Genomic DNA, 17,158 nt, shown 5'->3' with positions numbered 1-17,158 from the left:
GTGATCATAAGCTAGATAAATAAATACTGGGATTGTTCGACTAATTCCATGGGCTAGTACTGTGCAGCCGTCCGAAAATTGGAGGAAAAATTCAAAGCGTTGGAGTTCCACCACGTGGAAAGAGACCGCAACGTAGCAGTAGACGCGTTGTTGAAGCTGGGATCCAGTCAGGCCCAGGTCCCACCCAGGATATTCGTCCGAGAAGTATCACACCCGAGTATTCTCTCAGATCAGACAGAAGAATGCAACACCTTGAGCCAACCAGAGTTGGACCCCAATGACTGGAGAGAGCCTATCATCAGGTACATAAAAATTGAAGGAGAACCAGATGACAAGGCTGCAGCAGAACACATCGCAAGGCAGTCGGCCCATTACATCCTCATAGGGGGCACACTGAACGGAAGGGGTGCGACGAGAGTCCTCATGAAGTGCATTCCCTCGACTATTGGGAAGCAGCTATTGGATGAAATCCATGCCGGGCAGTGTGGAGTACATGCAGCATCTAGAACTCTGGTCGGGAAGGCTTTCAGGTCTGGTTTCTATTGGCCAACAGCGAAGAGTGATGCTGCCGAGTTAGTCCAAAGATGTGAAGCTTGCCAATTCTTATCAAAGCAACAACATTTACCTGCACAACAGCTGCAGACTATTCCTGTAACATGGTCATTTGCATGCTGGGCGCTGGATATGATTGGACCTTTCAAGAAAGCTCAGGGAGGCTAACACCCCGTTCTTCATGGTTTATGGGTCGGAGGCAGTGCTGCCCGCCAACCTAATGTCCGGGGCGCCGAGGTTAGTTTTCGAGAACATAGCTGAAGCAGAAGCTACCAGGCTAGAGGATATTGATGTGCTGGAGGAAGAACGATTGAACATAGTAATTTAGTTGGCTAGATACCAGCAGACCTTGAGATGCTAGTATGATAAAGTCGTGCGACACTGGTCCTTTGCAGTGGGAGACTTGGTCCTTCGCCGAATTCTAACGGGGGAAGGGCGGCACAAGTTGTCATCACTATGGGAAGGGCTGTTCATTGTATCAGAGGTCACTCGGCCAGGATCATACCCGCTTACTCAAATGGATGGCACAGAAGTGGGGAACTTATGGAACATAGAGCATCTTAGAAAGTTTTACCCCTAGCAAGGCCTCAAAAATTCTTGAAGCAACATTGTACTCTATAATCGAAGGACTTCATCGTCAATAAAGTTTTCGTTTTCAAAGGTATTCAAACTCTTGACTTTCAGCTGACTTCGATTTGATTGGACTTGAAATCAGCACGCTTACTCGACTTAGGGTGACCACAATACCCTACTAACGGAGAAATCGGCTTAAGTCAGCGACGACTTAAGGCGGTGCGACATGCTCACGCTAACTTGACTTGGGGTGACCACTATACCTTGCTAACGGAGCAATCAACTGAAGTCGGCAATGACTTAATACGATGCGATATGCTCACGACTACTCATCTTAGGGCGACCACTATGCCCAACCAACCAGGCGATCGACTTAAGTTGGAAAACGCCTTAAAACCAGCATGGCACACTTGCTCTCGCAATTGTTCAGGGTGACTGCTATACCCTAATAGCAAAACAATTAGCATTCCAGGAAAAAAGAACGTTTTACTTGTTGGCACTAGGCGCATGTTCTGGCACCCTGCTCACAAAATATTCAAGTTCTAACATAACCATCACATACGCATAGAATTCATATTACATTGAATGTTTTGCAAGACATCACTGCATCAAAACATCTTTGTTAGCAATGTCTTTCACAGGAGCGACGGAAGAGGAAGGACGACTTGAAGCATCGGCGCAGCCTTGACATCGGCGGCAATATCGTCAGGCACCACGACGTCGGGCCTCCTCATCAAGATCCGTCCAGTGCGAACGGCTTTGTCCATAGCCTTGTCGCGCTGAGCCTTGAAAAGAACACAGTTGTCCTCTGAAGCTTTGACAGCCAGTCGAGCAGCTTCTAGCTCCTGTGCGACAAGTTTCTTTGAAGCACGCAGATCCCTGATGGTGGAATCCTTGGTTGATAACAATTGTCCAAGTCGCAGAACCTCATCTTGAGATACTTGTAGCTCGTGACGATGATGATCCAGGTCCAACATGGTGAAGCGGTGGCTCCTCTCTAATATGGTCAAGGAGTACTAGCATCACGATATAGCTTGTCCAGATTGTCATGAGAAGCCACGAGTGCTCGTTTCTCCTCTTACGGACAAGAAGCAACATTCAGTACTAAAGCAACAATAGCATGGCAAGGTCAACCAAGGGAGTTTACCTCATGCACCATCCTTTCAGGAGTCAAGCTGAGCATTGAGGGAGGAATTCAAAGAAAGTGCACTATCAAAAAAGGAAGAGGTCTGGGCCAAGTCGGCTTGACTTTGAGAATACTTCTCCTCAAGGTCAGAGCATCGTTGGGCTATATCCGACAACGCAACTAAACGGAGATGCATGGCTAAGAACAAGTTGATCAATAAAAACAACTAGGGAAGCTGCAAGATCACTAACCAGCGTTCGATGCCTTCAAGTCGTCGATCTATTTCTGGAGCAACAATGGGTTCCACTACATCAGAGGCAGAGCTTGTTTGGTAACAGCGACACCGCAGGATCTCAGCTGGGCAGATATTCCATCAACAAAAGCCTGCGATCATAGACAGATAAGCAGAAGAAAGATAATTCGCTAATATGAACAACATATATAAAACAAGAGGCTGACTCACCTGAAGATTGGAGAGGAACAGTGGTAGACCTAGGGCAGGAGGAGCTGAGTCATGGCTCGACGAGGGAAGATCAGCAGGAATGATCTGAAGAGCACTATCCGGGGGTATCTCAGCCCCACCAGCAGACAGCAGGCTCCTTGCATCTAGCTCACCAACCTCTAAGGCGACTTGTCCGGTTGAAACTGTGGAAGCACGTACCGTCGTCGCCCCATCGAACCGAGGTGGGGACGACCCAACGTGGACGTCAATGGAGGCGTCTTGAAAGAGAGCCCGCCTGAACACCCTCGGGGGCTGGGTTGTAGCTTGCACTACCCACAAAAGCTGGATCACTACCAGCAACACCCTCGGGGGCTGGGTAACTGTCAGCACCACCCTCGGGGGCTGGGTCTTCCGCGGCTGCCACCTCTAAGGTTGCGGGCTCCTCAGCCACCTCCATGGGAGATGGGTGACTCAGACCAGCGCCTCGGCATGGAAGACTACCCTCCAAAGTCGACGATGCGCGAGACACCGCTCGGGTTACCTCTTTCCCAGCGGAATCAAGCAAGGAAAGCCCATCGTCTAGGACCTCTGAATAGACGGTCGTGATATCATCTGCAGGTGGCTCGAATAGCATGTCTTTGGGGACGACTTCCTCCAGTACTTGATCAAAGTATAATATTGAAAGTCCCTGAAGACTGACAAGAGCCGACAAAGCTGGAGAAGGAATATCACTACCCCCCTCGCTACCTCTATAGTGCCGGTTGTTCTTGCGGATCAGCGAGACTTCTTCTTCCTCTTCGTCCTCGTCAAATATGCAAACAGCAGCCTGTGCACGATCACAACGCTTGGCATCAACCTCCAGAAGGGCCTCTACTGGTACATCATCAGGAACCGGAGCAGAAGGGCCTGCACCCTGGTCCAAGCATGACAGTCGCCAAAGTCGCCTCTTCTTCCTTTTTTCCTCGACAGGTGCAGTCGAACGACTCACTCGGCGTGGACGCTTTGGGCGTGCGCCTTCGGGTTTCCGAGTCTCCACTTCTTCACCAAGTTCTTGCCCAGCTGTGATGGCCATTGGCTCATTGTGGGTTGAGTCGGACGATTCCCCAGCCAGCAAGCTAAACACAACATCTATCTCCACATCATCAGTGCTAGCCGGCATCTCAAAATGAGTCTGCTTCTTATCCTGTAGAAGACTATGAAGTGGGGCAATCAAGGTCTCAATGTCTTCAGAAGAGGGTCGCACTCTAAGACCCAGGCTACGTCACGAGTAGGAGGATTAGACACAAACTTAGAAAATGGCCTAAGTGGTGGTAGGTTCCATGCATAATAGGCCACCGGAACACCAGCATTTGAAACTCTACCCCTCAAGATCATGTCCAGTCAGCTCATCAGATCTTCAGTGGGAATTTTTCTGTTAGTGACCCAGGTAGAATCATTGACACCGCTGTACAAATAAGCATGGTAGGCCCTGTCCTTCAAAGGCTGAATGTTCTTGAAAACAAAATCAGCAACCACAACTTTAGCAGTCAAACCACTATCCTTCAACAAGCAGACCTCGACAAGCAGTACTTTAGCCTCTGTTATCTTTGAAGGGGTCGGAGATTCTATCGAGCTCGGTGTGCGAACATCTGGCTGCCTCCCTGACCGAGGGGGAGGGACTTGCAATGGTTCTCCACAATGAACCACTTGAGACGCCACCCCTTAATGATGTCCTTGAGGGGAATGCCGAGGTGCTCTGCTTTCCTCCCGCGACGAAGTTCCAGACTTGCGCCACCAACAAGCTGGTGTTGTCCCCCAGCCATCCCGGGCCGACAATGATAAAGGTATTTGTAGAGACCGAAATGGGGGAGAATCCCGAGAAAGGCCTCACATAGATGTATAAAAATGGAAACTTGCAAGATGGAATTAGGGTTCAGATGAGTCAAGTTCAATTAGTAGAAATCAAGGAGGCCGCAGAAAAAGGGAGAGACAAGAAGAGCAAAACCGCGAATAAGAAAAGGAACGTAAACGACAGATTCATGGGTATCCTCTGTCGGAACGGTGACGCCTCGACAAATTCGCCAAGACCATAGCTCTTTCGGAAGCAAAACCACAACGTCGACAAGATGAAAGAGGTCGAATTCCGAGATGATGGACATGTGGTTACCCGTGAATGAGAACTGGCTATTGGGGTCGATAGGCGGGATGATGGCCGCAATGGAGCTCTACCTCTTCCGCTTCGGCGCCATCGCAGTCTTGCTAGCGGAACGAGCAGGATCGAGATCTCAGGGAAGCAGAGGAGTGGTTCGAGGTGGAAAAGTGAAGTTAGGGCTCAGAAATCGAAACTGCACGTCGACGCGAGTACAAATGGGGTTTCCCGGTTCGGGCACTATTTCTAAAAAGTGCCAAGTCATTACTTGGGAAAAGCTAAGTTCTAGGCTTCACTCGGCGGTTACCTCTAAAACGCCGGCAGTGTCAGCCATCGCTCGACGGTTATCTCTAAAACGCTTGCAGCGTCAGACATGACTCGACGATTACCTCTAAAACGCCGGCAGCATCAGACATGACTCGGAGGTTACCTCTAAAACGCCGGCGACATCAGACATTGCTCGGTAGTTACCTCTAAAAACGTCGGCAACATTAGGCATATGGATGAACTGACAAGCATGTGAACAGAAAAAGCAGCAAAAGCAATGTTCACTGGAAGCATATAAAATTTTTCATTAATATTGGAAGGGGTTACACAAACTCAAAGACTGACTCATTATAAGTCGGCCTTTTTTCCCTTTTTCTACTACATTACATTACATTACATTACATTACATTACATTACATTACTTCACTACTTACACTACACTATACTACTAACTACTACTACATTATTCTACTACTACTACTAATTATCTATACTAATATTTAAACTAGTGGCGCTTTACCACTGGCCTTGCCATCACCACTGTCGTCCTTGCCGCCACTGCCGCCGTTGCCGCCGTCGTCGCCTTCACCGCCCCTGCCGTCGTCGTCGTCGCCTTCACCGCCCCTACCGTCATCGTTGTCGTCACTGCTCTGCTCCTCGGACGAGCCAAAGGAGTCCTCCTCATCAGAGGAGACCTCCGACTCATCTGACCCCTTGAGCCCGGCGCACTCAACGGAGCGGATGTACGTCCACACCTCCGCAGCTATCCCCTGGGAGTCGTCCGAGTCATCGGACGATGTCGGGGGAGAGGCGAGAACAATCAACCCCTCAGACTCGAAGGAAACCTCCTCCTTCGAGTACTCCAAGTCGCCGAAGTCCTCCGAGGGAGGGCTTGGATCCCGCTTCCGCTTGTCGCCGGCATGGCGGGGCGAGCCTCGACCTCTCTTGCCTTTGCTCATGATCGGATGGAGAAGAGGGTAAAAGGAGAAGAAAGTAACATATGATCGAAGGATGAGTGAAGAGAACAACAGTGCAAGCAGGCTATTTATAGAGGCCGGAAGTGACCGTCCACTTCCTACCATGCTCGCCAACAGTTGCAAGTATTCAATAAGCAATTCAAGCCACCTAAAATGAGTCAGGCAACAGACACTGCTTCGTGTAACACGACACCATTTGGACTAAGGTCAACTGCCTGGGCGATATGATTACACCCCGCGGTCACATCAAGTTACTACTTCAGGACAATGCGCTAAAACGCTCTGCGTATCAAGATGCCCATTGGTCACACCCATTGGGGGGGGGTAACCAGAAATTTTCAATAGATTTTCTGAACAAGTCATATCCATACAGTATATGCAATGAATGTACTGAGACAGTAGGAAGAGATCGAAGGAAATCCAAATATAGCTACTGAACTGCAAGTCTAGTCAGCAGAGGCATTGAAGCACAGCGCGGGGTGAAGACCAGCCAAGAGCCATCTACCAGACGTCCAATCTGTCACCGATCAAATAAATTTCAGACCTAACAAGGTGTGGGCAGATAACATCGTTTGAATTCGGAAGAGCATGAAAAGAAGGCAAAATGTTGATTTCTAAAGCATGAGATGATGATAAAATGCTAATTTCTAAAGCATAAGATGAAGATCTTTGAGTGGATTATTTTCAAAAATCCACTCAAAGCTCGGGGGCTACACCCATTGGGTGCACCTCGGGTGAGCCCAATAGATTTTTAACTTCAGAAGACAGAATGCTGATTTCTAAAGCATAGGCTGATGATAGAACGCCGATTTCTAAGGCATGAAATGAAGACCTTTGAATGGTTAGTTTTCAAAAACCTACTCAAAGTTCCAAATGCTGACTTCCAAAGCACGATATGATGACAAGATGCTGATCTCCAAAGCATCGAAGGAGGACCTTTGAGAAGGCTGTTTTTACTGAGTCACTCAAAGTTCAGGAGCAACGCTCAATAGGTGCACCTTTGGCGCGCCCATCACCAGAATGGAAATCAATCCACATAATCGCGAGCTGGACCTAGAATCTTTGGACTGATTATTTCAAAATCAACTCAAAGATTGGGGGCTTGTGGGGGACGGATATCCCCTGGGTCCACTAGAAGGGAAGAAGGTCTCGCAAAAGCCTTTGGGCCTATTATCTCGCAAAGTCGTCCCTTCGTGAGCCAGGGGAGAACTGCTGGTGGAATGGGCTGACGCGAGGAAGATCAGACTCAGGCCCAGGCGGCTCGTTGGATTTAAGCGTTATCCACGGCACCAATCCGACTTTCCCGTGCAGCACCCTTGAACGTCAGAACAAACTAGGGATAAGTCGGCAAGATCATAGGAAGATAAGTTCAGTCGGTTCACTATTGTTTAGGTACACATCATTATCATACACGCATGTAGTGCCCCACGGTCGAATATATAAGGCCTAGGGGGTACCCCATCAGATTCATCGACCATTTACTCAACCCATTAGCCTCTCCCCACACAGGAGATTTCCCTTGTAACCTACCACATAAAGATCCACGCTAGGAAGTAGGGTGTTACGCATCTCAACGCGGCCCGAACCTGAAGAAAATTGCCTATCGTCTCTCGTGCATCTCGCATGAACCATTGAGTTATAGTCAACAACACCGTCCTACCCAAAAGCACCACGAGAGGTAACCCCGGGTGTGAGGTCGGGCTCCAAACACTGACAGCTACTGAGAGAAGGCAATGGTGGGGTCACACTTGTGCAATCCCACTATGTGGAAAAGGTTTTGAGTCGCTATGGTTATAGCGAATGTGAACCTGCTCCAACACCTTATGATCCTAGTAAGTTTTTGAAGAAAAATCAAAGGATAGCTAGGGATCAATTGAGATATTCCCAAATAATTGGTTCACTCATGTACTTAGCTAGCGCTACGAGGCCTGACATCTTGTTTGATGTGAGCAAATTGAGCCGGTTTGTTTCAAATTCGAAAAATGATCACTGTTGTGCTCTTGAGAGAGTTATGCGCTATCTAAAAGGTACTATGAGTTTAGGCATCCATTATACCGGGTACCCAACAGTATTGGAGGGTTATTGTGATGCAAATTGGATATCTGATGCAGATGAGATATATGCCACAAGTGGATATGTGTTTCACTTGGAGGTGGCGCTGTTTCATGGAAGTCTTGTAAGCAGACCATCTTAACGAGGTCGACTATAGAAGCAGAACTCACAAAATTAGATAGCGCTTCAGTTGAGGCTAAGTGGTTTCGTGAACTCCTTATGGATTTACCGGTGGTTGAAAAACTTGTGCCAGTTATTTCTATGAACTGTGATAATCAGACTGTGATAATCAAGATAAACAGTTCTAAGGATAATATGAAGTCGACAAGGAACATAAAAAGGCGTTTAAAATCTGTCAGGAAATTGAGAAACTCCGGAGTAATAGCACTGGACTATGTCCATACGTCTAAAAATCTGGCAGATCAATTTACTAAGGGGCTATCATGTAGTGTGATAGATAGTGCATCCTAAAGTTTATCATAGTGGTAACCTGTTCTATGTGATTGGAGATCCCATGAATTAGAATGGTGAAACAAGCTAGTGGTAGACTGAGAGGAAAGACCCTTAATAAGGTTCATCTCAGATGCATATCTTTCCTTATTGTAAGGTAGGTTGGTGTTTACACCTTAATATGTTCCAAGTGGCTTTGTGAAGCAAAGATGTTGTCCTACAAAACATCTTTAGAGAAACATACCTATATGGGTTAACTTCTAGTCACAGTTTATGAGATCTGGGTGGTCTCTAGATACCCATGCAAGGCTATGGAGTTTGACTTATATGCTCCAACCAGAGGGGATGCGGTCGACAACCTAGTACTGGTAAAGAGTTTAGATGAAACTGATTCCACGCAAAACTGCAAATTCAAGGCCTAGTCCATTGTGCAGTTGTGGTCAAGTGTAGTCTAGATTCTAGGTGGATGTTGAACTTAACAGTCTCCATCGAAACACTAGTATATCAAACATTTGAGATGATGAGAGCATTTAGTGTGACTTAGCATTTGGTGGGATTATTGAATTAATGTGGGCCTGACCCATATTAATATTCAATAATAGTCAATGCTAGAGGCCCACTTTAATGATGCGGTGTACTAGTACTTGAGTACCATACCAGAAGTTCAAGGGACAATTCACTCAACTTAAATAGGTGTACCATTGGTGCATCTATTGAGAAGCTGAGAAAAGGATGAAGGACTGCCACACGCGCGCGCGTCGCTGGCCGGGCCGGGCCCTGACCGTGGTAGATCGGACCTTGGTCCGAATATTCCTTCCTAATGGTTGCACATTTTGCCTAGAGCAATGACCATCCATTATTGTCGTACGTTACTGGTCGTTTCCTATGTTATGGCTAGTAACGGACGAGCTGTAATGGCTGCCACCTATTAACAGACGTCACTGATGGCGTCAGTTTCTGGCTGGCTCTAACGGTAGCTCTGATGGTGATCGTTATTGTCCGTTGGCCTCCCTCTGCGCGTGTATATATACGAGGAGGGGAGTCTACTTCTGGTTACGAGAGAACACACACACAATTCTTAGACGCGTTGCATACATCCCATCCCCGTCCCACCTTCTACGAGCACAGAGAGTGTGGGAGAGCAGGCCTCCGAAATTGCTGTCCACAGAGAGACACTTGCACGGGTGTGCAGGCAATCAAGTTTTTGGGGAGCGTACTCGCGACTGCTCGCTTTGTCCGCTCGACCAGCGTTGATCAAGTTCCTCGTCGCCGGTGCCGTTCGTGGGACTGCACTGCTTACATCTGCCTGCATCAACTGCGTACGACTACATCGAACATACACACGAGATGCCTTATATGAATGGAGCCACTGATGCCTTGAGCATCGGTCTCTCGCAGGGTACAATCTGTTCTTTGTATTTGTGCATATTTTATTGTTGTTTACTGCTGATGTGAGTAGTGATACACATATGCACATACATGTCGTCACATACATCACTGTGATTTTCTGGATTAAATTAAAACTGAACATGTCTATTTCTCTAACAATAAAGATTTTCATTTATTCACGGTGGACGACACAATAAGATGCCAACCTTCTTTAACTATTTTCTCAAAAAATCGTAAAATGGGATTCAAACCCAAAACCTCCAACACATATAATGCCTCTCATTTGTGAGTATACATAGGACATTATTTTTTAATTAACATTTTCTAATTTCACATTAAGTATTTTTTACCCTAATTAATTTAAAATGAGAAGGTTTCGAGTACAAAGTTTTAGGTCTTGTCAAGCCCTATAGTCTTAACTCTTGGCTAAGAGAGCTTGTCTCCATTCGAAGTAGTTTACAAAAGACTCAATACCAAAAGCTCATAATTTTGAAATGATTTTTTTTGGAATTCGAAATGTTTTTGAATAAAGAAGCAGTCTATTGCTAAGGTGTTGATTATGTTGATAGCTAGTACAATGTTAGTATAGATCATGTAAACTTCCAATGTTGTTTGAAATTTCTAATATTAAAACTTCAACATATTAGAGTAGAAATTGAATGTTTATGAATCTAAAGGATTTTGAACCATAAACTTGTTAATTATAATGTTGTAGGAGCAACTGTGTCTAGGAGGCAATTTGCACAATATAATCATATTTAACTTCCAACAAAGACCATATTGATCATTGAGTAGTGTCCATCAGAACCATCATTGAAGAGTGTCGTAACACATATTTATATCTGTTAATTAATAGTCATTGCCAGACATATTAAGAAGTTCATTTCTATTGATCGATTATAGAGGGGAACAAGTACTATATAGGGTGTCTTCTTCTATTAGTAGTTGATTAACAAATACGGTGATGTTAAAATGATTGTCTATAAAAACACAAAGGCGGGCATTTACCTAAAGACACTATCGAAATAGAGTTCTTTGCTGAGTGTCGCAGGTACTCGACAAAGCCCCTATAACACTCGACAAAGCCTTTGACAAGTGTAGTGAAAGTCGCCTATAGAGAGGTGGATAGGCAAAACCGTCCGGACCAGGAGCGCGGACCGTCCGCGGTTATCAGAAAGTGGGCAACGGGTAAGAAGTGGTTGGTGGCTATAAATACAACCCCAACCACCTCCATTCACTTCATCCAAGCATCCCATTCATTCACATTCAATACAAGAGCAAGAACTTCATCCCAAAACACATTCAAAGATTCCAGTGTCGGGCCAACAAGCACTCGGCAAAGGGAGTTCTAGTGCCCCCCCATGTCGGTTTCTCTATCGAGTGTGTTGACTGGCACTCGATAAAGATTCCTTCTCTGCCAAGTGTCAGACCTGTGGGCACTCGGCAAAGATAGTAGGCCCCGAGCGCAGTCACTGTGCCGAGTGCTTGTTGGAACACAACACAAAAAAGTTGAGGAAAAAGAAAAAAGAAATAAACTTTATCGAGTATCAGCAGAAGACACTCGTCAAACAATTTCTTTGCCAAGTGTCTAAGGGTGGCACTCGGCAAATACATGACTTTACCAAGTGTCTTTCTTGAGCACTCAGCATAGTTAATGGTCAGTAGCTGCTGAAGGCTGCTAACTGTGTTTTGCCAAATACCAATGTTTGTCGAGCTTTGGACACTCGACAAACACGTCTTTGCTGAGCGTCTTTGTATGACGAGTGTTTGATGTTAGATTCTGCGGTGCCTGGATCGACTCCTAAGCCCCTAGAATACCAATAAGTAACTGGGAAATCCTCTATGATGAGTAGATCTGTTCTACTGAGAGGAATAGGGAAACATACCTTCGTTATTGTTGACACATCCGGTGAGGTGGTGGCGGAGAGTTGTCGTTGTCGCCGGTGTCGCCTCCATTGACCTTGTAGAGGAGCAGCAAGCACTGAGATCCGAGCCGCCATTGGTTGTCGCTCTTCCAGTCACTCTGACACCTAGGAGATGGGCCTCTGTGTGGATTAGGGTTTAGGGGGAGGTACTTGCGTTGGCTTTCTTGTAACCCCTTAATCCTTTGTATAGCGTCGTGTGGTCGAGGGCTCCAACTGAGGTTAACGTGAGCCCTCCCAATCAAGGGTCCAATTAAGGAGATGGATAGTTGTGTAAAGCCCAATGTAGTCATTAATGATGAGCTGTAGAGGACACACTCAACAACACGTTTTCTACTAACTTTCCATTTAGGAATGTTGTCTCTACATCCATCTGATGGAGCTCTATATCAAAATGGACCACTAATGTCATAATGATCTAGAATGAATCTTTTGTTGAGACAGGTGAGAAGGTTTCATGGCAGTCAATGACTTCTCTTTGTATGCCTTTGGCCACAAGTCTAGCCTTGTATCTTTGTACATTCCCTTTGCAGTTACACTTGGTCTTGTAGACCCACTTACAACATAGTGTTTTGGCTCATTGATGAATGACCTCTAAGTCCCAAACTTTGTTCATTCTCATGTATACTAATTCATCTTCCACGGCTGATAACCATTTGGATGAATTTTCGCTTCTCATAGCTTCTTTATATGTAGTGGGATCACCTGCATCGATGTCCTCACTCATATAAATCTCATTGCTTTCTGTGTCTACACTTGTGTAAACTTCATAGTCATTAGGAATCGCAGATCGTCTAGACCTTTGAGACCTTCTTAGACTTGTTTCTGGTTCTAATTCGTTTTAGGGCTCCTGTGTAAAGCCCAAAATATTGTATCAGAGAAAAATAATGATATAAATAAATAAATATATTTATGTTAGTGTTTTGGGATTTTTTTGAAACCTTTGGAGATTTATTGGTTCCCTTTCTTTTCATAATCAGATAATGGTATTAAATTAGTCAAGTAACCAATAAATAAATAAAGAAATGTGCATCTCATGCTAATGAATTTGTTGTGATGCATTTTATTGAAATAAAGGAATCATAACCTAAATTTGACCTCAAATTATAAATGAAAATATAAAACAAAAAATAAGAAAGGAAATCGTAATAAAGTCATTTGTTACTAGAGTAAGATAATGGGAAGGAGAATAAATAATAATATTGAAAATAGTATGATTTATATTCACATTTGGATTATATTTGAGATTGGACATCCGAAATTAAAAATAGAAATTTGAATTTGGCTTTAATATTTGAAATTTGAGATAGAAAAAGAAAATAGCCCACCTACGCGCCCCGCACTCGCGACTGGCACCCACTAACGGGCGGGGCCCTCTCGTTAGCTGGATTTTGCGTCCGCACTATGGTGTCACTGTCGGGTGGGGCCCAGATGTCGGTCGCCTGACCAATTTCTCTCGCGCATCCGTGTTGCTATCGCGTGGGACCCCACTGTAGTTCGTTCGTCCTCAATGGCGCGCGAGCTTGGCGGAGCAATTCCGATCCACTCGCAAAATGTTTCCCCCTGACCAGACTCTACCGCAGTATATAAATCCCAACCATGTCGTATCCCTTCTCTCATCTCACCATCGCCAGAAACCGACGTGTTGTGGGCAAGAGGAAGCACGATGGGGAGAGAAGGGGAGCCACCGCGGGCAATTCTCGCCGGCGTTGGTCCTGCGCGGTGAATCCGCCTCTTGTCACTGCTGGAGCTTGAAACCTTGTAATCCGTGGTGAGAATCTCCCTGGGCAACTTCTTTCTACCAGTGCAATCTGTAATAGTTCGTGGATTCGGGTTTAGGGCGGGGGCGGGGGGATTGGTGAACTCCGGCCATGGGCGCCGTGATCGGGTTGGCGCCGTGGGCTGGGTGTGAAGCTGTCGTGGGTTAGAATGCCAAGGACCGTTGGATCCTTGGTGCAGGGCAGGGATTAGATTACCAGGATAGCGTTACGGTGGAGAAATTTATCTCGTATATCTTGCAGAGAACGCGTAGGATTAGGTCTTGGGTATCTCAAATCATGACTATCGATCTTTGATCCTACGATCACGATCGTGTACCAGTTCAATGAAGTTTGGAACTAATCCGCGCCGCTCGTGCTTGATCGAGCGGCCGGGACTTAACGATACCCCTTCGCCATGATCTTTTGCAAAAGAGTCGTCCGAATTTGTATGAATCAACCCGCCATCCACAACAATTAGAAAGTAATTGCAACTATGTCCTGGATTTTATGAATTCAACCCTAGACTTTCCAGAATTTATGCGTGCAATCCAGGGATTTAATAAATTAGGTAAAGTAATATAGAAAATGGTTTTTAGTATAAAAATAATTACAGAAACTTGTTTAATTCATAAGTAACTCATTTTAACTTCTTTTTGATCCATTCTAGTTGCATTAATTTCACATTAATGTTGTTTATCAACTTGTAACCTTGTATTACCATGAAACCTGTGATTAAAATCGTGTACCTCCTTTGCTTTATAGTAGCCACTTAAACCTTCGGAAAATCATAACTTTATAACTGTAACTCTGAATTTAGTGGTTCTCGAACCTAAGATCTAGTTATGATGCATAGATCATTATTATCCAATATGTTCTTATGTTTGGTGTGATGTTAATTTTTCCTATACCATGTTTGTTTGTATTGCTATAAGTAGTAGCGAGGTTACGAGTCACTTGAAGACCAATTTGGTACCTGGGGATCTCAAGTCTAAGGCAAGTTGTGCCCTTGATCATTCTTCTCTACCTAATAATGTTCCTGCTAATCACTGTGACATGCTCAAGTTAATTTGATGGGACCTAATAGGTTTCACTAGCATTGTTTATCCCCCACCTTGCAAACAGATGAACTATTGGGTAGATTTGCTATTGCTCTACCTGGTTTTGGGAAATTATTGTTTTATTATGATCATATTCCATTTATGTTGTTGTTTTAATTGTTATTCTTGATAAGATCATCATGTTAATTGGAACATGGTGAACCACTCGAGAAAACAGTGCTACCACAATGGTGGAATGGGACGCCCTTGGCCAAGTAATTAGGAAAGCTAGGAAGAGATTACCTTACCCAAAAGGGGCAATCAGGGAGGCGTCGCTACAGAGTATAGAGAGGTTCTTGGGTCAAACTGCTGCGATGGCAGTTCGCACGAGGGATTCATATGCTTCCTTTGTCCTAAAATCATAGTGGGTATTCTCAAACTAGCGGAACTTTGGAAAGGCCTTGTAGTGCTACCCTGCCTCTCTTCCTCGGTAGAGGTGTATGGGGTCCGATCAACCCCATGGCAAATGGGTAACACGACTTGTGGGTAAAGATGCGCAACCTCTACAGAGTGTAAAACTGGTATATCAGACATGCTCACGTGCATGAGCGACTCAGACACTCACATGGTTAACTTATAGAATTAAACTCAAATTGTCATTTGCATTGCATTGTGGGTGTTATTATCAATTGTGATCTCATATTTAATTGGGTTGGTATCTACTTATACCAGGTAACTGCTAATACAATTTTGACGAACACTAAAAGCAATGCTCAGCTTTAACCATCTCCTTTGGTAAGCCTTACACTTACATGAGTTCCCACCTTTTTTGAGTTCATGCACATTATTCCCCACAACTTGTTGAGCGATGAACGTATGTGAGCTCACCCTTGTTGTACTCACATCCCCTAGGTCAAGAACAGGTACCACAAGATGAGGCACGTGAAGGATGTAGTGATGAGTTCGTGAGTGGTCTTGGCCGTTGTCTCCCATTCAACTATGGTTGCTGGATTGTTGTCTTCGTATGATGTAATTATTTAACTATTTTGTATAGAACTTCGTTATATATTAATGATGTGACATTTGTTTATGTACCATGTGTCATCATATGTGTGAGACTTGTTCCCAGCACACATGTGAATCGCGCCCGGGTTTGGACCCCTAAATCTAGATGTGACATCCTGCAATGGTGCATCACGTGGTGCAACACTACTACTATCTTGTGTACTCTCCTATGTAACTGGCTCAGAAGAACCAGGTTGCACAGAAGGTGAAGCAACTTGCTCTGTAGTAGTTGCACTAGGTGATGCAACATTTGCATAGGGGTTTCACCTGCAGTCGGTACAACCGTTGGTGGAACCACAACGAGTATCGAGAAGTATGGTTCTTCAACCATCGAAATCAGGACATACATCCTCTTTTCCTAAAGGTCAACCACTCTAAATGCCTTACTCCTCTTGATCATGTCATCCTCTAAGAAGATGGCATGTCTGGTTTCTATAAACTTAGCTTGTCTGCCTAGATAGTAGAATTTGTAACCCTTTGATCTCTCAGGGTATCCAATAAAATGGCAGCTAGTGGTTCTGTCATCTAGCTTTTTCTATCTAGGATTAAAAAATCTAGCTTCTGCTTGACAACCCCATATGTGGAAGTAGTTGATCGTGGGCTTTCTACCAGTCCACAACTCATATGGAGTTTTAGCCACTGATTTACTAGGGACTATTGAGTATATGGATAGCGATTTTTAAAGCCTCTATCCATAGACCCAATGGTAAGATGGAGTAACTAAGCATACTCCTTACCAAGTCCATTAGTGTTCTGTTTTGAGTTTCGGTAACGCCATTCTGTTGTGGTTCACCAGGCATAGAATACTGAGCAACAATACCATTTTCTCTTAGGAGCCTCGTAAAAGGCTGTAGGTACTGTCCATACTCAGTATGCACACATAGTACCCCCCACGATCTGATTTAACAATCTTTATCTTTAAATCGTGTTGATTTTCTAACTCAGCATTGAACTGTTTAAACTTGTCTAAATCTTCTGATCTTTCCTTAATAGGATAGATATAACCATAGCGAGAGTAGTCATCTGTGAAGGTTATGAAAGAACCAAACCCATCTACTATCCTAACTGGAAAAGGACCACATATATATGTATGAATAATCTATAACACTCTCATACTGTACTTAGCATTTTTCTTAATTTGCCTAGCAAATTTACCCTCAGTGCAATCTCTACATTGGTCCAAGTCTGTAAAGACTAAGGGATGAAGAATGTCTTCCTTAACAAGACACTCTATTATCCCCCTCAAAATATGGCCCAAACGATAGTGCCGTAATTCCGGCGAGGTGTCTCCATCACTTCTCTTTCTTTTCCTGCCAGTGTTGGCTGGATCGTTTTCTGGTGTATCTTAAATGTTAATAACATCATAGTGTGAAAGTAAACAAAGCATGTCTTGTCGAACGACAAGACTAACATCTTTA

General features: G+C 44.7%; 1 long non-coding RNA gene across 1 annotated transcript; it reads left to right on the top strand.

The window, feature by feature from the left end:
* Positions 1-13,359: 13,359 nt before the first annotated feature.
* LOC103650743 (uncharacterized) lies at positions 13,360-15,781 on the top strand. The gene is made up of 3 exons (XR_564356.4): positions 13,360-13,649; positions 15,408-15,470; positions 15,588-15,781. It is a non-coding gene; the product is annotated as an uncharacterized lncRNA (long non-coding RNA).
* Positions 15,782-17,158: the final 1,377 nt, after the last annotated feature.

This window comes from Zea mays, chromosome 3 (assembly GCF_902167145.1).
Source record: "Zea mays cultivar B73 chromosome 3, Zm-B73-REFERENCE-NAM-5.0, whole genome shotgun sequence".
NCBI classification, from domain to species: Eukaryota; Viridiplantae; Streptophyta; class Magnoliopsida; order Poales; family Poaceae; genus Zea; species Zea mays.
This window is presented reverse-complemented; position numbering and strand designations above follow the sequence as displayed.